The sequence below is a fragment of the Pongo abelii genome, chromosome 17 (genome assembly GCF_028885655.2).
Source record: "Pongo abelii isolate AG06213 chromosome 17, NHGRI_mPonAbe1-v2.0_pri, whole genome shotgun sequence".
NCBI lineage: Eukaryota > Metazoa > Chordata > Mammalia > Primates > Hominidae > Pongo > Pongo abelii.
In genome coordinates, this window is record NC_072002.2 from 76,285,869 (window position 1) to 76,309,216 (window position 23,348).

The following is a 23,348-nucleotide window of genomic DNA, read 5'->3' on the forward strand; positions in this document are numbered from 1 at the left end:
TCCCAACTAATACTTGCTCCCGCCACTGCAACAGATGTCCTGGGCAGCCGATTTCTACCCACACAAGAGCTGCTCTCAGCAGTCCTCTGGTACTCTATATCAAACAAGGACTCAATGCTGGTTTTGAACTCAGGCTCCACCACTTAACTAGGTATATAAACCTGAGCAACCCTCACTATGAACTTCAGTTTTCTCATCAGTAAAATGAAGGTAAAGCTATCAAATACTGACATTGCAGGGCACTGAATCAGATAACTAAGACAGAGAACACAATGCTTGGCCTAGTGCTCATTAAATATCAAAAAGGAAAAGAATAGACATGTTCAGGACAGTTCAACTCCTCTCGATTTTGAGGGGGATCTATAGAAAGCCCAGCCCTCACCCAATTACAGCATGTATGGGAATAATGAGATTCCATGTATTTCAGAATACTTGTAAGTGCTTTCCCCGTCCATCAGATACATTAGAGAGGCCAAGTAATTTAAGTCTGAACAGAGTCTGGGGACTGGGCACAAACATCTTGAGTTTCAAAGCCATTTCAATTGATGAGAAAAGGCAAAAGCCAGGTCTCACCAGGTGATATAGAAAGTGACGAATAAGAGGTGAGGAAGTGAAAATTATGTAAACTGCCCTTTCAGGAAGTGCGACTGTGGCAGGAGGAAGTTAAACTAGTTGTTATTTAATTAATAATTAGCTCATGCTTTTCTACAGTCAGTCACCTGAGCCTTCCCTGAATCGAGCTGAATTGGTGTTATTGGCCTTATTTGAACAAAACTCCTTTGTTTTCATGAAGACATGGGACATATTAAGGTTGTTTTAAATATTCTGTCCTAATCATCACCTTTCTATCCTGCCAATTTGATGACAGTTCCATATTAAGAGAAGTGACTAAATCTCTCTCTGGAGGCATTTAAGAAGTGGATAGACTGTTAAAAGGATTAAACTTTGGTTTAAACAAGGTGACCTCTGAAGTTCCTTTCTCAACAGCAGAAATCAACACTCTTCAGGTTCCTCTACATAAAATCAATTCTAAGTGGCCATAGCAATCTCTTGACTGAGAAAGGAAAGCATATATTCCTATGCTACCTTCCCTTGCTGATGATATCAGATGTACACCCGACTCCAGGTACTTACAGAAGCTACTGATGGCTTTCAACCTCATTGCCCCATTTATATTTTGCTTTCAGTGCCAAAAAATTAAGAGGACCATATTCACATAGCACTTTTCTCATTAAAGTCAAACATGAGCCCAAACCCTCCACCTTTACCACTCAAACCTATAACGACCTCATTTCATTCCAGCACAGAACAATGTCTTTCACTTAAAATTAATGTCTTGTCCACATAAAGCTGAAATACAGAATGCAGCCTTCCTGATAAGTAGAAAGCATAAAGGTGACTTTTAAGGAGATAAATTTATTCTGTCAGGGAAGGAATAAAAACCTTTTGCTATTCACCTGTGACTTGAACACTCTAAGCAATGAGTTCTTCCCTTATTTGTAGCTAAATATGATCTGCCACTCAGCCTTACCTTGCTGTCATGTGTTAAATTAAGATATATCATTTATATATATATTGTCTCTGATTCTCACATGGTTAATGGCTCCTCATTAATAGACCAGGCAGCATGTTGGCATCCGATAGCCACGTACACAGAATAATATATTGTCCAAGCGAATAGGTGGTAGGGAACATGGCACTTTAAATTATTTAAAATAGCATAATTGTATGGCTTCCATTTACAGAGAATATCAAGTAAGGCAGTACAAATTGTTTTGAGTTAATGGAATCATAAAGAATTAGGAGGATACAACAGAGATTTCTGGAAATAAAATTACACAATATTATTTGTGTTGCTTAATAAGACAGCCCAGATTTTAAAATAGAAAAAAATATATATATATACACACACACACACATACATATGCACACTGGATAATTGAACAGGGAGGGAGTATTTTCTTTAATAAATGAAATCAAGAGTCTTGCATTCAATCTTTTATTATTTAGATTCTGGATATGACATGGGATAAATTATATTGGCTGTTCTCTAGAAATAAACAAAACTTAGGCTATGTTTTTATTCTGTTACTTTCAGTGTAGATGCAACTTGTATTTGTTGAATACTTACTAGGTGTAAGTATCTTAGTAAACGCAATCCCCACAACAAATCTTTGAGGCATATTTTAGTAGCAGCAGCAGCAGCATCCTATTCTGTATGTAATAAGAATAACCAAAACCTATTCAATACCAGGCACAGTATTTTACTCCATTTAATACAATAACCCTATTAAATAGGTACCACTATTACCATTATCCCCATTTCCCATAGGGAAACTAAACAGCAGAACATTTAAATAACTGGTTCAAAGTCATCAGTGAGAGAGTAAATAGCATGAACGAGAACACAGTCTACCTCCCTCTCAGATAAGGAAAATAAGGCTCAGAGTAGGTAATTATCCCAATCAAGGTCACACAGCCAGAAGAAAATGAAGATGAAAGGCAAACCCCTTTTTTTTTTTAAAAAAAAAAAAAGAAACTTTTTACCATGAGAATTTTCAAAGAGATACCCAACCAAATGGAATGATAAAGATATTAAAACCCCGAAGACTTAGTTTCAAGTCTAAAGCTCCTTTTCTAGAACATTCTTCAACTATGAGATAGAAGTATTTATCACAGCAATTTTTAATAAAAAGAACTTTTTTTATTATAGAGGTAATGCATGTTCACTATAAGCCATTCATTCAAAATAGAAAGGTTTGCCTCTTCAACAATTTGTACATATCCTTCCAGATTTTCTCTACACATATATGTGCATGTATAGAGATATAATTTTTTACAAAATGAGATCATACTATACATACTCTTAAGGCCTAATGGTTTTGCTTTTAAGTATACCACGGCCATATTTCCATTACTATAAACATTGATCTCCAGCTTTATTTTTAATGTTCACTTTGTATTCCGTTATATCAATGAACCATCATTTACTTAGCCAATCCCGTGTTGGTGAACACTTACATTTTTTTGACTTTTTTGTTATAATAAAAACATTGTGGTAAGCCTCCTCCTTATACATCTTTATACACTTGTGAAATTAATTCTTAAAACTTGCTGGCCCATAATATACTCTCATTAATGTGTTGAATTAATGGATAAAATATGGCTTGGTCAAAGAATTGGTAAAGTTTATATTTTGATACATATTGCTAAATTGCCTTTCAGAAAGGCAATTAATCAATTTTCTGTTATTTACATCTCTTTTTTTTTTTTTACTTTATGATTTAAATATTTCAGGAAGTTTAAAATCTTTTACTTTGTGGTTCTGCCTCAGGGACAGTGGTATGTTGGAGTAAAAGCCCAACAGCTTATGAAAGCCAACTGTCAAGTTTTCAGAAATTTTCAACTACTTGTAAAATGCAGCCATTATTTTAAAATTATGGAAAATTATTAAATTATATAAAAAACAAAGGCAATAAATACTCAAAGTATAGTGGCTCCTAATTATTTGCTATTATCTATGCTCTTGAAGTCAGTTATGACTATCACATCTGGATAGTGGGAATACCTGGCAGTGGTGTACTGCCCTGCATCTCTTCCCAATTCCACACTCAGTGACTACGTCGATAGCTTAATATTGCTCATGGTGGAAGTATTTATACTATGGAAATCAGCAAGTGCTAGAAATCGGGGCCTGATTTAGTACTGAAGCTAAAAGAGTTTTTAATTTAATTAATAATTTATACAAGGGTGAGAAGTAGTTTAACAATAAGCCACATATCAGATTTAATGGCAATAAATTTATTGGGAAAAGAGTTAGACTGGAATAAGCTCCATTTGTCAAATCATGGCTGAATGTTGACTACGGAGTCAAAGAAAAAAAAATCGAGAGAAGCATTCTTGGAGAATCAGGTGACTGAAAAGTTTACATACTTTTTCAGAGAGCTGAGAGTTAAACGTCTAATAGCACACTACTGCTTAGGGATGCTTTGAGAAGCTTTCCCTTTATAAGAACTGAAAAACCACATGCACTGAATTCTAAGTTCCTATTTGTGGTCAGCTATTTCTGAAATTTGTGTTCTGCTCCATTGATCTTTCTGTCTGTTGTGGTCTTAGTACCATTATGATTCAATCATTATAGCTTTAAAATACATTTAGTATCTGGAAGGACAAATACTAGTCACTATTTTCCATAGTGCTGGTTATTCCAGATGAACTAAAAAACAAAAAACAAGAAACACCCCCTCCCAACAGTCCTCCAGTGATATCTCCTCCTTCCATTCAGTTCTTATATTGTTAAACTCTTATCATTGTCTTCATCTATGTCCGATTCATTTCCAGTCTTCATAACTCTAGGTATTTGATATTTTTGTTTTTTACGTACTATATGTGTGAAATTTTATGTTTTTAAAAATTATTTATCACAGATGTTTTATCACCACTTAGAATTATCACAAAACTCTTGCACCAAAAACTAAGTTAAAAAGAGCGGTTACAAACCAATTCCAACAAGAATAATGGCTGGATCGTTCTATGTTTGTTATCATTCTTCCAACAATTCTCAGTTCTTTCCACCTAGAAATTGTGTTTATTTTCTTTAAATTTTCTGTTTTATAAGAAGAAAAGTGTGGGTCATTGTATTGAAAAGTGAGTTCTTGAATCCCAAAGTTTTATAATACCAATAAAAGCATGAATGTATTTGTCTACCAAGAATCGCCATACACAAACAGGTATAAATAAGGCATTTCTAATATGCTTTTTATACTGCATAATATGAAAATAATCTTGGCCCCAAATATGCACCAGTCTTTGAATTACTTGTATTTTTCCATCTACATGACAGCTATGTAACACTTGTATGTTTCCCTCTTGGCTGTGACTGAAGGGAAGCAATGAGCCAAGTTCTGTGTCTTCACAGTTCCTTAATTAAGACCCACAACTGTTTTACATTCTCCTTCCCTCTCTTATTTGATATTTTTATTGCACTAATAATTTGTGAATATCTGATCATTTTTAAAAATTCAAACAAAGGTATTTTCAATAAAAAGCAGGCCCCCTTTCTTTCCAAACTCTTTGTTTTGAGGAAATTATAAGTTCACATAAGGTTATGAAGAAATAATACAGTGAGATCCTGACTACACTTTACCCAGTGCACCCCACTGCTAACTTCTTGGTAACTATAGTCCAGCATCCCGGCCAGGATATTGAGATTGATATAGTCCAGATACAAAACATTTCCATCACCACAGGGCCCTTTATGTTACCCTTTTATAGCCACACCCACTTCCCTCCCACCTCCACTCACTCCTTAATCCTTGGCAACCATTAATATGACCTCCATTTCTATAATTTTGTCATTCTAAAAATGTTATACAAAAGGAACCACATGAGGCCTAACCTTTTCTGTTTGTTCGTGTTTTTGAGATGGAGTCTTGCTCTGTCACCCAGGCTAGAGTGCAGTGGCACAATCTCAGCTCACTGCAACCTCCACCTCCCAGGTTCAAGTGATTCTCCTGCCTCAGCCTCCTAAATAGCTGGGATTATAGGCATGTGCCACTGTGCCCGGCTAATTTTTTTTGTGTTTTTAGTAGAGATGGGGTTTCACCATGTTGACCAGGCTGGTCTCGAACCCCTGACCCTGTGATTCGCCTGCCTCAGCCTCCCAAAGTGCTGAGATTACAGGCGTGAGCCACCACGCCCAGCCGATCTAACCTTTTCAGATTTGCTTTTTTCACTCAGCAATCTATCCAAGGCATTGCATATATCAATAACTTCCTTTATTGCTGAGTATTTTCTGCTTTGTGGAGGTGCCCCAATGTGTTTATCCTTTCACTCACTGAAGGACAACTGGGTTGTTTCTAGTTTGGGGGCATTATCAGTAAAGCTGATATAAACATTCATGTACATATTTTTGTGTAAACATGTCTTCATTTCTCTGGGATAAATGCCCAAGAGTGCAACTGTTGGATGGTATGGCAGTTGCATGTTTAATTTTTTTTAAGAAACTGCCAAAGTATTTTCCAGAGCGTTTGTACCATTTTACATTCTCCTCAGCAATGTATGAGTAACACAGCTCCTCCACTTCCTCACCAGCATTTGGTGTTGGCACCGTTTTATGTCAGCCATTCTGATTGGTATATGGCACTATGTCATAGTGGCTTTAATTTGCATTTCTCTAATGACTAACGATGTTTAACATCTTTTCATGTGCCTATTGGCTATCTGGATATCTTCTTTGGTGATACGTTTCTTCATGTCTTTTACCCACCTCCTAATTAGATTGTTTGCTTTTTCCACTGGTGAGTTTTGAGAGTTCTTTATGTGTTCTAAATACTAGTTTTTTGTTAGATATGTGGTTTGCAAATCTTTTATCCCGCTCTGTTATCTTACGTATCTTATTTTGGTAACTATAGCAAAACTCCACCTTAACACAGACAGTAGAGATACAGGAAGTTCTGTTACATAAAATATGGAGTTATGAATTACAAGGTTAATGAAAACAGTGTTTGAGTTTTTGTTTTGGAGTTGGTCAGCCTTCCAGTACCTGTCTGTAATGAAGAGGGAGGAATAAAACTTATTTTCATTTATTTGACATGTAAGGAAAAGAATGATTATTGCAAAGAAAACACACACTGCACATTGAAATAAGAAAGTCTCAAGTGAAAGGAGGAGTCACTTCCTACCTCAGTCCCTTGCCAAAAAAGACAAAAATTTCTGCCTTTCAGCCACCCCCTTCTAAAAATAAGGTCTGGGTAGAAGACTAGGACCACTTGCCAATCACATTATATCCAAATAACCTGCAGGATCTTGCTATATGTTTATTTCACTCTCTTTTATTATAAGCCACCTCCAATCATCTTATATATAGTTCAAGTAGACATAGTACAATCTGATTTTGTAACTGCATTCACAAGACATTCTATGTGAACAATGCCCCTGCAGCATAAAATAGCATCCTCAGGGTTTGTAGGTCCCCATTGTGGTAAGGTGTTTATTGGGTAGAGACAGATGCATTATTTGCATGGTGCCTTGGAAAAGCATCATGTGTGAGGCAAAAGAACTGAGTACTGATCCTGGCCCTGCTTTAGCAGGCATCTGACTACAGGGAAGCCATTTAAACCACAGAGGCCTTGCTTTCCAAGGCAGTAAAACCAGGAATTTGGACTCATCAATACAATGATTTCTGAAGTCACTTCCAGCTCATAAATTCTATGATTTCTATTTTTAAGGTATGAAAATTTTACTAAATGGTATGGCAGGCATTCTATAAAATACCCACCCAGTACTCTTCAAAAGTGTCAATATCATGAAAGACAAGAAGAACTTAAGAAATTGTCACAGATTAGAGGAGACTAAAGAGCTGTGACAACTAAATACAATGTGGGATCCTGGGTTGAATCTTGGAATAGAAAACAGATATTAGTGAGAAAATTGGGGAAATCCAAATAAAGTCTGTAGTTTAGTTAATTAAAACATACGATTGATGGGTAAAATTTTTAATAGACCAGTTTGTAAGACAAAGATTCCGGAGCCATTAATGAAATTATTTTTGGGGAAAGAGGGCAGCTCTTCTTTTTTTAATATGAATATGAAAATTTAAATAACCTTAAGGAGGCACAAATTTTGAGTCATTTATTCTATGTTTTGGGTTTCTTCAATATGGCTATTTATAAAACCACTGGAAGGTCATATTCTCCTAACAATATTTTTGACTACATAATCATCTTCTAAGAGATTCTACAAATTTAAAATTATTTGCCAGATGTGGGAATATAAAGATATGAGAACTCAAGTTGGAGAAGCAAGCAAAAGAACATGATTTATCATAAAGAATAAGAACCTTATAATTCTGTTCTAAATGACATTAAAATGATGAACTTTCAATTTTATGTCAAATTAATATTTGTTATCTAAATTGTATAGGTAACAGCATCTTCATGTTGAGCATTGCTTTTGTAAAGAACTTTTCATAAATTACTGGAAAACGTTTAAAGAGAGACATTTCAGTTTAAATTCTGGACCCCCTTCACTGTAGAATTTACCCTACAGAGTTCTAAAAAATGAACTCTAGTAACCCTGTCATTTAACAAGCTTCACCATTTGGGGTGGCCCCATTCCACAGTCTATTGCTAACCTCAATCCTCTAGCCTATGGTTTGGGTGCCCCCATTCCTTTATTTGCTCCTAGGTGGGTATAGAAACCAAGTGGCTGCTACATAATAAACTTCAATGTATTTGAAGTAGTAGGCTCGAATTTTTTCTTTCCTTCTTTCAGTTATCAAATGCAAAGCGTGACCTGGCCTGGATATTCTATGTTCTCTACATGATTTGGGAGTTACCCCTCTGAGGTTTTCTCATACCTAGGATTGTCTCTTTTTTTTGTCATTGTCCCTGGGTAAGACCACAAGATGATGTACTTTTTATATTTGGCAGTTAAAACCTACAAACGAAATCTCCCTCCAATGCTTCAAGGACTTCTAATCTTAATAGAGCTGCTTTTATGTTTAAAAATTAAAACTATGAATGGTTAAACAGATAATATAATTACATAACTTTTTAAAAACAAACAAAAAGTTTAGAGAGAGATGTCTTGGGAGCAAAACATTTTTAGCCACAAAAACCTAGTTTTGGATGGGAGACATTTTGCAATGGAAACACTTTATCTTTAAAAAAAAACAAAAAACACAAAAAAAGACTTCTTGATTAATGAGTCTGTCTCAGGCAGTTCAGGCTTCTAACAGAATACTGTAGATTAAGTGGCTGAAACAACAAACATTTATTTCTCACAGTTCTGAAAATTGGGAAGCCCAAGATCAAGGTGCTGGCAGATCTGGCGTCTGGTGAGGGTTCTCTTCCTGGTGTGCAGAGGGTTGTCTCCTGGCTGTATCCTCAAATGGTTGAGAGAGAAATCATCCCCCTTGTATCTCCTTTTATTAGGCCACTAATCTCATTCCTTAAGGCTCCACCTTTATGACCTAAGTACCTCCCAAAGGCCCCACCTTCTAGGGAGTTAGAATTGCATATGAATTTTATGGCAGAGATAAACATTCAGTGCATGAATGCATTTCTGGTAGAACTTTTTCCAGTCAGAAACCTTCTAAATAGATCTTATGTTGTGCTTGAAACCTCTGTTTTTTCTTCCATTGTAGAGCATCATGTGTGTTTGACACATTCCCTGATTCTGAAAAGAGGTAGTAATCTCTGATTTCTCACTGATTCCTCAGTGGTTGTCTAATTACAGTTTATTAAAATGAGCTCTGGGATGTGAATCTAGAACACCTGGTCTGAATAGCTTAATGTCTCTTAATAATTACAGTCATACCCAGCATTTATTTAGCACTTAAGAGTTTTGCCAAATGCTGTTCAAAGTGCTTGTTGTACTATCTCATTTAATGCTAACAACCGCCCTAAAAGTCAGGTGTTCTTATTATCATTCTCATTTTCCCCATAGATGAGGAAACTGAGGCACAGAAAAGTTAAATTACTTGCCCAAAATATCCCGGTGGCAGAGCCACTCCCTATGTACCCACTATGAATATGACTACTTCTTCCTAGCTGGGTAATTTTCTCCAAGAAATTCAATGCCAGGTCTGTTTCCTCATTTGCCTTTTGACTGGATGACACTGGTATGAATGCCTGTTCCTTCTACTTCTCAGACTTGTTGGAAGGATCAAATATGATGGTGGGGGAATATGTTTGGAGGTTTTCCCTCATCGTTGGTGTTATTTTTTTTAAAATATAAAATATGTAAAATATGTAGCAAGATCTTAACTCTTTGGGAATTGAGGAAAACCAAAACTTAAAACAGAGAAAGCTGAGAATTCTCCAGCCTCTACCCCACCCCGTTTTCCATCCAGGCAATCCATAGCTGGCTGTGTCCCAGTTGACCTCACACAGCTGCTACCCTCTTATGTCCTAATTTTAAAATGTAGATTATTGGGGAATAATCTGGGTTATCAGTCAACTCCTTTTATGAGTAAAGGAGCTAGTCTTCCTTCAAACACTCTTAAATAAGACCCATCTACAGCATAATGTGTGCGTTTAAACAAACATGACTGTCTTTCTGCTCACGGCATTTCCTCTGCATCCTGTCTCTTCTCTCCAGCTCTGCTTCTCTTTTGTTGTCTGCCTGAGTGTTGCTATGAGACCTTCTCCATCTGGTTGCCTTCTCATTCCCTACAACCTCCTTCCTGTGTCCCTCCATCCTCTTATTTTACTGTAAGTGATAATATTGAAACATTCTGTAGTATTTATTCTATTTCAGAATAGGGTCTTCCTTACTAAAGAGGAATAGTGGAACATTCTAAAAATCCTGTTCTAAAAAGAACTCCAAAACACCAAAAGTTGTTAATGATGTATTTGGCCCTCAATCATAATTTATTAGGCCCATTCTTTGCCATATTTGGGGGAAAGTAGGGTCAGGAAAGTTGCCCATCAAAAAGGCATCTTGGAAAATATCTCTTCCCACACGAGGCCACCACAGCCCTCTCCCTTCCAGAGCCAAGCAGCTGGGTCTGAGTTCTGCCAGACAATTGGCAAGCAATTGTTCACCACAAACACCTTTGATTCTGTATACAGCAATAGAGCCTCCCTCAGGGTTGGGGAATCAGGCTTAAGGCATATGATGTGTATAACCTGTGATTCCTTCAGGATCTGAACAGAGGCTAAAGGGCCCTATAGGCAGTAATTTAACTTGAAGCTAGATTGCACATAAGCATCTGAAAGCAGAAATCAGCCCTGCAATTGCATGTGAATTAACGAAGGCAAATTAGCCCAGGATTTGTGTTTGTTGTGTGGGAAGGTGATGGCAGAGTAAATCTTCCAAATTTAAGTATATTTTATGTTAATTGCATAAAGTAGCATAGATTTGTTGCTTTAAATCTCATCCATGGGGAGCTGGAGTTGACTTGTTGATTTCTTTTTATTATCCACTAAAATGACTGCAGTCCTTGTTTGTATTTACTTGAGAAGCACAGATCTATTTCTGAACAGCTTTACAACTTTAAGTGTGTTAAGAAACTTCTTTTTAATACCATCTAGTTAATCGTACGGTAATAGCTCCTAAGTGGAACATTATATCTATCAGTCTTAAGTGCTGCTGTGGATATAATAGCTTTGGTCATATTATTATCATCTTTTTTATTTAGAGCTTTTGAAAAGCTGAAAATTAAATATGTCTCAATTTGCTATCATTGTGGCTATTACTTACCTTAGTGCTAAGTACATAGTAAGGACACTCTAACACCTCTGGTAAAATTATATTCTGAATTCTCTGATGATGGAATATAGGTTCAATGTAGATAAACCTCTTCCCTTGTTTTCTCACACTCATCTCAATTATAAATGTTTGTTCTGCAATGGCAAGTTTCTATGCACACTGATTTTTAAAATATTAGTTAGTGCATCTCGCGGGGAGAAATTTGGGATGAAGGAGGAAGAGGAAGTGGTGGAATCACATCCATGTGTGGTAGATATTAATGCTAAGTCCTATACTCACACCACCATACTAAGCCCAGAAATGGCCAGGTGTTGGGAGAAAGTCTGGACCAAAAAAGTTGACCTAAACTAGATGTTCTCAAAGTGTGCCACTCCTTGCTACTCAAGATGTGGTCCACCAACTAGCAGTTGTTGGTACCACCTAGGAGCTTTTCAGAAATGCAAAAGCTCAGGCCCCACCCCGGGGTGACCTAAGAAAAATCTGCAGGCTGGCACGACCCTCAGAGGATTCCTATGCACTTTCAAGTCTGAGAAACCCTGTCTACACCACTCCAGGAGCCTCCCCTGGGAAGATGGAAAAGTGTTGTTCCCCTCTGCTTAACCTCAGGTTATTAACTAGGAATACTCTAATCATTCCTCTTAGGAGAGAATGGTGCTATACTGACAACTGAGAGTGAAAGGCTGTAACTCTTCAAAAATTTAAATCAGCCATCAAGATTTGGTGTCTGGGAAGGAGACACAGGGAAGAGGGAAATTGTCCCATACTCAATTCCAACCAACTGTTGAAAAGAAAAGCTCTTGTTGGAACAATTTGACCTTCTTCTCTGTGTGACGTTATTGGATTTGAGTTCTTTTCTTCTAGAGGAAGACACACTGGTTTTAAAAACAAAAAAAAAAAAATGACCTAAATTCAGTATTCCATCCAGATGCTTTCAATTTGGCAGGCGGGAAGCAAGTTTTGCATAGAGACTGAGCTCACTGAAAGGGATTAGAATTTTGAGTTTAAAATTCCAAAGGCATTTTAAAGTCAAGAAACGTTTAGGGGGGAAAAAATAAATACAAGTGACCTTGATATGATTCTGCAATGATATTCACATCTCAGAGCCATCTTGGAATGAACTCCTTTGGGTACATTTGCATTTAGTCTTCCTGGCACTGAATTCAAAACAACAGACTTTATGATAAATTTCACTTAGGCAAATGACAAAAAAGTAAGAAGCTGAGTAGGATCCAAAACACATCTAATTTAACAGGAGGAGCAGCTCACAGAAGCCTTATGCAGGGAAGGGAGGCAATAGCGTAAACAGGCAACCACCACTACAAAGGCTGTACTTACTCAGCTAATCACATCTCAGAACTGGCTGCCGTCTTTGCTGTTTAAAACAGTCCTGGAAGTCACACGCATGACAGACACCCATGGGAGTGACTAGGGTAGCACCACCATCTTTCCCTGAAGGTAATTTGCAGGATCAGATGGACTCTGGTCTCAAAATAAATTTGAGACTTTTGATATCCCTTGACCATATGGTTTATTTATTGCATAAGCTGTTTTGCAGAGGCTTTTTACTTAGCCATTTGTGATTTTCTCTTCTTTTTGCCATCGTTTTCAATAATTAGATGTCCCAGACACAAATAGTGACTGTCAGGCAATATTTAAAAACTTTCTTAAAAGTATTTATTTTGAAGTAATTTTTTGATTTAGGAGTAAATATATCTTTTGGTATTTTTAAGTCAGAATCTTATTTAGAATATCTCAGGTAATAAGTACTAAAAAATCATATGACATTGTTATTTATATTTTCTGTTCACTAATGGTAATACATTAATTTTTTAGTTTTAAAAGGAAAATAGCAATTTTGCATTTTGTGAAAAGGTAAATTTGAGTCATCACATATGTAAATGTTACATACATGGCCTATACAAGTAGGGTATTTGAATTTAATATTAATTGGGAAAATATTTTGGATTTTTATTACTCACGAGTAGTCTATCTCACACAGTACATAAAACTAAAGAACTCATTCAAAATAGGATCATAATGATTACTAGCTATAGAAAAATAATTACGCATGGTGTATTAGTTCCCTAAGTTGACGTAACAAAGTGCCACAAACTGGGTGACTTAAAAAAAAAAAAACTAAACAGAAATTTATTTTCTCAGTTCTGGAAGGTAGAAGTTTAAAATTAAGATGTTGGGAGGGCCATGCTCCCTCCAAAGCCACTAGGGGAGGAGCTGCCTTGGCTCCTCCGGCTTCTCATGGCCCCAGGCATCCCTTGGTGTGTAGCAGCATGAGCCCAACCTCTGTCTCTCCCATCTTCTCAAGACCTACTTCCCTGTATGTCTGTCTGCTCCTGTTCTTAGAAGGACATCAGTCATATTGTTACCAGTGGAGGGTGTCCAGGTTCTTGGCATTTTGAACAAATAATTGGACAAAATGCACAAAGCGAGGAAAGAATGAAGCAACAAAGCAGAGGTTTATTGCAAATGAAAGTTCACTCCACAGGGTGGGAGCCGGCCAAGTAGAGGGGCTCAAGAGCCCTGTTACAGAATTTTCTGGGGTCCAAATATCTTCCAGAGGTTTCCCATTGGCCATTTGGTATACGCCCCTTGCAAATCAAGTAGTGGCCCTCAATCAGACACTGAAGTGAAGTTATAAAGGTTACACTCCTATGCGAACCTCTGATTGGTTGCTTTCCACAACCAATCAGAGGCTAAATCGTTACGAAGTTGCACTCCTATGCAAACGAAGACTTGGCCCGCATTCAGAGGCTGCAGTGAAGTTACAAAGTTACACTCCTATGCAATTGGTTTGCATGGGAGTACCAATCAGAGGTACTCTCAATCTTCCATCTGCCAGGCAAAAAGGGGAGGGGAGTGCAAAGGAAGCAGCCTCTGGTCCTTTTGTTACTTAGGCGTGAAAAGTTGGGGTTTTCCTTTTCCTTTTGATTGCTAAGACAGTAAATTTCAAATGTTCTCACCATTAAAAATAATAAGACTGTGAGGTGATGGATATATTAATTAGCTTGCTTTAGTCATTCCACAATGTATACATATATCAAAACATCACCTTGTACCCCACAAATATATTACAATTATAATTTGTCAATTAAAAATAAGGAAGTCAGCATGAATCAGCCTTAGGTTCTCTGCCTTCAGACCCTATTCTCCTGCCTCAATATTGGGTTAAGGACCCATTCTAACAGCCTCATCTTAACTTGATTATATCTGCAAAGACCCTATTTCCAAACAATGCCACATTCATAGGTACTAGAGGTAAGGACTTCAACATATCTTCTAGGAGGGACACAATTCAACCAATCACATATGGCTAGCATTTTCTCAGTGATGGAATATAGCCAGTAACTTTACCAAAATGACATATTATCCTCTCTGCTCCAAAAACTGGAATAATTTTTTTTCACTTCACCAAAAGGAAACAGAAATCAAACAATAGTTGTTAATGTAAGATGCCTGACTAGTATTCAATAATGAATCTCTTACAAAAAAAAAGGGGGGGGCATCTAGGGCATGTCAATGGTGGCAGCACCAATAATAAGGGCTAATAACTCAAGATCCTTGAAGTTTTCCAGTAACACACCTGCCTGGATGGCATAGAGTTCAAGAAAACAAAGTTCAAAAGATTCCTCAGAGGAAGAGATAAAAGCCTTAGTGCCTAAAGTCATTTGCTCCACAAATATAAATAATTTAGCATGGCAATTATTCTTTCATAGCAGTTGAATGTCTAGAAAGCATAATTCACACTAAGTTATATACCATTCAGGATTTAACATATTGTAGTAAACAACTTCTTGTTATTGCAATTCTGTGTTTGTATCTAAATAACTCACTTTCTTCCCTGACTTAATTGTCTTCCTGGACTTACAATTTCCCATCTCCCCCTTGGAGTACCATTTCAAGGGCCCTTTCTGTTGTCTCTTTTCCCTTTTCCCCTCTGGGCTCCTTCTCTCTTCCTTGTAGGCACCTTCATGAGTGCTCTCAGCACTGTTCTCCTACTCCTTGCTTCTTCTAATCTCAGCCCCAGCTCCTCACCCCATCCCAGTATCATCCTCAAGAGAATCAATGGCTGATAGACTCTCAACTACCCTCCCTCATCCTCCCAGAGCTTTTCCTTGGTGGTCTGTGTGAATCTCTAAATCGAGGAATGTTAACCTGAAGTGTAAATATTGGTACATTTTTCTGAAGAGTGTAGTCAAGGTTGTTGTCAGACCTTCAAAGAATTCCCTAATCCCAAAAGATGAAAGAGCCAGACTCTAAATAGTGAAATGCTATTGTCAATGAACATGTTTGGAAGGGCATAAGAGGGGTGAAGGTGGTGGGGCCTTCTCTGAAACACACCCTTTGGCTTCCTTCTCTTCTCTTTGGGAGGCTGTGCATTGGGAGAGAAAGAGGAGAGCAGTGCTGGGGGCTGCAGTGAGTCTCCTGTTCACATTCTCCTCAAAAACTATTGACTTACTCTGAGTTCTGCTTCCTGGTTTTCAAGCAGAAATCCCATCTGAAGGTAGGTTCAAGCATAACTCCCAACTCTGGGCGCTATGTCCTTACTCTGTCCAGGGGTGACTAAGATTCCAGGGCTCAGGAAACACAAATTCCTAAACCAAGGAGATGTGACAGATGCCTGGACCAATGGGAAAATGTGTGCCCCTGACAAGGAAAAGAGAATTCTGTATCTTTAGAAGGGCCCAGAAGTATCATTTCTCCCTCCTTTGCCCACACTGAGCCTGGAAACACCTCGTTAACTATACATTAAATGAGATAACATATGTAAAGCACCCAGCATGGAGCCCGGCAGATATTAGGGATTCAATAAATATTAGTTACCTTCCCTATTAAAAGTAACACCAGCTACAGTGTTTATGTGATTCGCTTGCTATTATTACTATATAGCACAGTAAGAAGTGTGTGCATAATTAAATATGTACCACTATGGTAATTCTGTTTTAAAATTTTATTGATAACATCATTATACGCTTTGTGTAAGCTCAGAGTTTTTGTGCTTATCTAGCATGGTTATGCTTCTAACTTTCAAAAAAAAATCAAGGGCACATCTGAGGGAAAAAGAGTTTGGTGGTTTAGCAAGGTGTTAAAAAAAAAAGTTAACATATTGCACAATTCTTATTATTTTTCCTGTCCAAACCTAGTCTCACCCCTTCCCACTGATTTCTCCACCAACCCACTGTCCTCTCTGCCCATCACACAACACTCCCTCCCTTTGTCTCCATTAAAAAAATTGGTAGATAAGCTAAAAAACTTCACATGTCACTGCTAGCAAAGACCAGGCTATGTCCAGGAATATCCCCTCCCATCTGTTTTCTGGATGCTTTGATTCACTGTGCTGGTCAACTTAGAGTCTGGGAACCCCAGCAGGGTAGAGCTTGCTACAGGAGCTGACAGTTCCCTGCCAAAACTATCCTCACTACAGAATCACTGATCAAAACACTGGCTAGAAGTGAATGTGGGCTGTGACTCAAAGCCACAGGGAGCTGAAAGCAACCACACCCATTTATCAATATCTAGGACTAGGAGGAAACATTAGCATCACAGTGAATAATAGCCAGACTTCTCAGACTTGAAAGCAGACATTAATGAAGCAAGCCCAGAGCTGACGTTGAAGTCAAGGTTGCGGCAAAACCAGTTAGAATCCTCTATCATGCTCTAGATGTGAATGATTAGTACTAAAATAAAATGTAGGAAGCCACTGGACATATTTAGAAAATCCTCAACAGGGTCTATCAATGTTTAACAATAATCTTGACTCATAACTAACTTCAGGAAATGACACTATCCACAAATGGAATCAATCATTTCAAAATAAGCCTTGTAATATCGAACAACTTCAGCTCCCAAGTAAACCCTCAGGAGTATTTTAAACATGCTCTTCACAGAGCTCACTAGAAATAAACCAATTGGCCTGGCTGCCCAAGAATATGCCCTAGATATTGTTTTCAACTGAAATTGAAAATAGGGTCACTGTCTGCAGGAACTGGAACACATTACTTTCTACACATATACCCCTACAGCTACTAAAAAGAAAACCAAAAAAAGCAAAGAACAGCACCAAATCTATTAACTCTAGTCATTCTCCAGCCCCCTGGCCTCTCTCAGTCATAACTTTGGATCTGATAGTTACAATTGTCATTTTTTACAAAGAATGGCATGTTGGCTCATCTTCTAACTGCATGGACCTTTTGCTAGTAGCACACATACTTCCCATTGTACTAAATAAAATAAAATAGAAGTAGCAATAAGAATCTCAGAGTTTTTAGAGTTACCAGATTTGCAAAACTGAATTGACATTTTGATCTCCAAAACATTTTTAAATTTTGATAGTTTGGAAATAAATTCTTAACTCTCAGAAAGAATTACATGGGAAAAAAAAAAAGAACTAGGTAGGCTGGAATTTTGTTTTCAAATCAAGTGAATTGTAATGGTCCATTTTGAAAATTAACATTGAAATGAAGCAAGAAGGTCAACAGCATAGAGGATCAAAGCATCCAGAAAACATATGGAAAGGAATATTTATGCGTTTCTAATTCTATTTCTAATTCTACAGAGAAACTTAGTGAGGAACCGAGATATGGAATCTGCTCTGGGAAGCAGGTATACTAGTCACATAAACAATATAGCTCTCTCCCTCTCCCTCTCCCTCTCCCTGTCCCCCTCCTTCGGTCTCCCTCTGTTGCCGAAGCTGGACTGTACTGCCGTGATCTCGGCTCGCTGCAACCTCCCTGCCTCGGGCTCCTGTGACTCTCCTGCCTGGGCCTGCCGAGTGCCTGGGATTGCAGGCGCGCGCCGCCACGCCTGAATGGTTTTTGTATTTTTGGTGGAGACGGGGTTTCGCCGTTGTTGACCGGGCTGGTCTCCAGCTCCTGGCCTCGAGTGATCTGCCCACTTCGGCCTCCCGAGGTGCTGGGATTGCAGACGGAGTCTCGCTCACTCAATGCTCAATGGTGCTCAGGCTGGAGTGCAGTGGCATGATCTCGGCTGGCTACAACCTCCACCTACCAGCCTCCTGCCTTGGCCTCTTAAAGTGCTAAGATTACAGCCTCTGCCCCGCCGCCACCCCGTCTAGGAAGTGAGGAGCGCCTCTGCCTGGCCGCTCTGTCTGGGAAGTGAGGAGCGCCTCTGCCTGGCTGCCCTGTCTGGGAGGTGAGGAGCGCCTCTGCCCGGCCGCCCCGTCTGGGAGGTGAGGAGCGCCTCTGCCCGGCTGCCACCCCGTCTGGGAGGAAGTGAGGAGCACCTCTGCCCGGCCGCCCCGTCTGGGAAGTGAGGAGTGCCTCTGCCTGGCCGCCACCCCGTCTGGGAGGAAGCGAGGAGCGCCTCTGCCCGGCCGCCCCCTCTGGGAAGTGAGGAGCGCCTCTGCCCGGCCGCCCCCTCTGGGAAGTGAGGAGCGCCTCTGCCCGGCCGCCCCGTCTGGGAGATGAGGAGCGCCTCTGCCCGGCCGCCCCGTCTGGGAAGTGAGGAGCGCCGCCCTGGCCGCCACCCCGTCTGGGAGGAAGTGAGGAGCGTCTCTGCCCGGCCGCCCCGTCTGGGAGGTGAGGAGCGCCTCTGCCCGGCGGCCCCATCTGGGAGGTGAGGAGCGCCTCTGCCCGGCCGCCACCCCGTCTGGGAGGAAGTGAGGAGCGCCTCTGCCTGGCTACCCCATCTGGGAAGTGAGAAGCGCCTCTGCCCAGCCGCCACACCGTCTGGGAAGTGAGGAGCGCCTCTGCCCGGCCGCCCCTTCTGGGAGGTGAGGAGCGCCTCTGCCTGGCCACCCCGTCTGGGAGGAAGTGAGGAGCGTCTCTGCCCGGCCGCCCCCTCTGGGAAGTGAGGAGCGCCTCTGCCTGGCCGCCCTGTCTGGGAAGCGAGGAGCGCCTCTGCCGGGCCGCCCCGTCTGGGAGATGAGGAGCGCCTCTGCCCGGCCGCCCTGTCTGGGAAGTGAGGAGCACCTCTGCCCGGCGGCCCCATCTGGGAAGTGAGGAGCGCCTCTGCCCGGCCGCCCTGTCTGGGAGGTGTACCCAACAGCTCTGAAGAGACAGCGACCATAGGGAGCGGGCCATGAGGACGATGGTGGTTTTGTTGAAAAGAAGAGGGGAAGTGTGGGGAAAGGAAGGAGAGATCAGATTGTTGCTGTGTCTGTGTAGAAAGAGGTGGGCATAGGAGACTCCATTTTGTTCTAACTAGGAGAAATTCTTCTGCCTTGGGATGCTGTTGATCTAAGGCCTTTCCCCCAGCCCCGTGCTCTCTGAAACATGTGCTGTGTCAACTCAGGGTTAAATGGATTAAGGGCGGTGCAAGATGTGCTTTGTTAAACAGATGCTTGAAGGCAGCATGCTCTTTAAGAGTCATCACCACTCCCTAATCTCAAGTACCCAGGGGCACAAACACTGCAGAAGGCCGCAGGGTCCTCTGCCTAGGAAAACCAGAGACCTCTGTTCATGTGTTTATCTCCTGACCTTCTCTCCACTATTATCCTATGACCCTCCCATATCCCCCTCTCCGAGAAACACCCAAGAATCATCAATAAATACTTCATAAATTAAAAAAAAAAAAAAGAAAAGAAAAAAAATAGAGAAATCAAAAAAAAAATAAAAAATAAAAAAATGATTGCCAAGCCAATCAACATTATTAGCCATCAGGTATATGCAAATCAAAACTACAATAAGACACTACTTCACATACATGAGTGGCTATAATCAGAAAGACAATAACAAGTATTGGTGAGATATGGAGAAATCAGAACACTCATTTGTTCTGGTGGGAATGGAAAACTGACTGATCACTTTGGAAAATAGTCTGGCAGTTCCTCAAATGGTTACATATAGACTTAACATAGGTCCAACAATTTTACTCTCAGGTATATATCCAAAAGATATATACCAAAGATATATATATATATATAGGTCCACTCAGAAATTTGTACACAAATGCTCATAGCAGCATTATTCACAACGGTCAAAAAGAGGAAACAACCCAAATGCCCATCAACGAATAAATGAATAAGCAACATGTAGTGTGTTCACAAACAGCATGTTATTTAGTCATGAAAGGGAATTGGGTACTGATACATTCTACAAGATGGGTGAACCTTGAAAACATGCTAACTGAAAAAAAGCCAGTCACAAAAGACTGTATCTTGCATGGTTTCATTTGTATGAAATGTCTGTAATAGGCATATCCAAAGAGGAAAAAAAAAGTATATTAGTGATTGCCCAGGTCTGGAAGGACTCCTAAAGAGTATGGAATTTCTTTTTAGAATCATTAATATGTTCTAAAATTAATTGTGGTAATGGTTGCACAATTCTGTAAGTATTCTAAAAACCATTGGTTTGTACACTTTAAATGGGTGAATTGTATGGTACATGAATTATAGCTCAATAAAGTTGTTACCAAAAAAAAAACACAATATAAAGCTCTGACCTGGGCAACCTGGAGGAACCTTGTCTCTATAAAAAAAATTTACAAATTAGCCAGGAATGGTGATATAGGCCTGTAGTCTTAGCTCCTCAAGAGGCTGAGGCAGGAGGATGACTTGAGCCCAGGTGGTTGAGGCTGCAGTGAGCCATGATTGTGCCACTGCACTCCAGCCTAGGCAATAAAGCAAGACCTTGTCACTTAAAATATATATATTTTCTCATTAAGCTATTTATATATAGCTTAATGAAGACATATTTCTCAAGAGAAGCAAATAGCTTTTTACTGTGTGAATAGTAACTCATTACTTTTTTTTGAAATAAATGGTAATTTACAAAAGGTAAATAATTCCGATAGTGATTCTCTATTCACCATTTTACAAACAATTCCTGTTAGTATTGTTGTACTTACAACATTTACAATAGAAACTTACTATTTTACAAACATTTACAATAACTTGCAACATTTACAATAGAAACTTACCATTTTACTTAATGCTATATCATACTGCATTTCCTTAAAAATGAGTATTCAAAAATCCTTTCATGACATGATGTTCTAGTCACACAGTTACGGGACATGCAGCTCATGATGTCACCACCATTTCTTCAAAGGCCATCTTGTTACGACTTTACCTACCACAGTTCACCTAATTAATAATGATGTTCGAAACAATCTAGGAGACAGAGAAGAGGATTAAGTCCATGGAAATCTCTCAATGGTTTTTCCCTGGATCCACAACTTGAGGCCAGTTTCCCATGAGGTATCTATCTAGGGACTAACCTAGTAAAGTTTTGGGAACTCCTCCTAGTAAAGTTTAGGTCTGAGGAAAACAACATTCCCTCAAGACGGCTTTAAGGCAAAGGAAGAAATTAGTGCACAATTACAGAGGTAACCCATAGAATCCACATGTAGAAGTTTGGGCTCAGCCTCCAGAGGGACTGAAACAAGGAGCAAGAGCCTGCCCTCTTCCCGTGCCCTCCCCACCTCCCTCTTCTCTGTCCCACTTCCTCGGCTCTGCTTCTGCAGGGCACAGCGCCCCAGCCATCCTTGCAGGTTCCCTTCCATGCTCCCAGCAAACAATGTGCTTGGCCTGGCTTGGCTAAGTGTCCATCCTGTTCCAGTTTCAGCTTGGGGGATGGGCAAGTTCTTTGTTACAAACAAGGCTGCAGGGGCCAGTCCTTTAAGGATGGAAGTCAGTTCTAATACAGAAATATGCTAGACAGACACTCCAAAAGGTGTCTGGTACCATCTCTAATAAGAGTATATATATATATAATGATCAGCTGCCACTAGGGAGACATATTGCCACGATATCTCCTCAGATTTTCTCATTAGAATCATGTGCAAATTATAGTATTGGAAAATCAGTTTCCTATTCTCTCTGTATTTGGAGAGGCTTGTGAGGCCTAATTTGGCTTCTTCTCTGCTTGAGAATCTGACAATTTCCACATCATCACAATGAAGAAGCATATTTATGGTGTTTGGGGTTTTTTTCCCCCAAAAAAGTCAGGTATAGAGTGTCTTTTTGACAAGCCAGGTACAATTCTATGTCTCATTACTAACAAGCTTCCATTTCTCACTAGCCATCAAATACAGAGTTTGCAACTTCAGTCACTTTGAGGAACCACCACTCCTGGCCAATAACTACCATGAAATCCCAAGTTAGAAAAATTCACTCCCTCACTCCAAAAATAATGAAGGAAAAGATCCAAACAATTATGAGGAAAGATGAACATGATAGTTTATACCATAGGGATATTTTCTTCTCTACTTTTGGAAAGACAAACTTTTACTGAGCATCTCTTATGTTCCACACACTGGGCCTTCCTGTGGCACACAAGAGGATTTCACGCTTATAGCAACCCTGCAATTCTATGCATTGGAAACTGTCTGGGCCTCAGAAATATTAAATCATTTGCCAAAAAACATAGAAGTAGAATCTAAAGCTGATTCTGCCTAACCCCAAGGCTTACGTTCTCTTACTAGTACTAATAACTAGTATCTATTGAGCATTTGCTGTGTGCGAAGGCTCTGCCCCATTGCCTCACATATAGTGACTTATGTAGTAGACATAGGAACTACTATTAGCTTCATTTTACAGGTGTGGAAGGGGATGCACAAAGAGGTTAAGTACCTGCCCAAGTTTACACATCCTGTACACAGTGGAGCAGAGGTTAGAACCCCGGCAATGCATCCATACTTCCCATCAAGTTGCCTCCCCTGGAGAATGTGACTCTGTACATATCACTGGTCCCTTTGTGATTACTCTCAAGTTACTAGGCCTCAACTGTATCTGCAAGAGCAGCCGTGATCCAATCACCAGCATCCAAATGAAACTAAGTCAAAATTGCATGGTTTGCCTTTCACTGCGTGTGTGGAGAACAGAAATGACAATCTTGATAGCCAAGATTCTCAAATCCTTATTTCTCCCTAAAACAAGTATTTTTCCTTATGGCCCCAAAAGATTCAAGACATCAAGATATGCTAAGGTTGTTCTGAGTGAGGGAAATCCCTTTTCATTTCTCTCTGTAGGGATGTGTAGGTGTGGGTGTATGTGTGTTTGGGGAGGGGAAGGACGTACTACTAAAGAATAATGGTAAATCTTTTCTAAGAATATTCTTTTTCTTATCTCTCCTAAGCATATTTAATGCTGAGAGACTTTTAATGCACTGTGTTTCTCTAGTACCCCTTTTTCTCCCCTACTTGCTCCACTAAGT

The 23,348-nt window shown here is 39.7% G+C and overlaps 2 protein-coding genes and 1 pseudogene across 6 annotated transcripts in view; 1 reads left to right on the forward strand and 2 right to left on the reverse strand.

Annotated features, from left to right (window-relative positions):
* RNF152 (ring finger protein 152) overlaps window positions 1–23,348 on the reverse strand; it is a 945,877-nt gene that overhangs the window by 492,734 nt on the left and 429,795 nt on the right. The gene's annotated exons all lie outside the window — the stretch shown is intronic.
* CDH20 (cadherin 20) overlaps window positions 1–23,348 on the forward strand; it is a 223,938-nt gene that overhangs the window by 116,516 nt on the left and 84,074 nt on the right. The gene's annotated exons all lie outside the window — the stretch shown is intronic.
* Window positions 1–23,348, reverse strand: part of LOC112129915 (large ribosomal subunit protein eL30-like) — a 66,461-nt pseudogene that overhangs the window by 42,979 nt on the left and 134 nt on the right.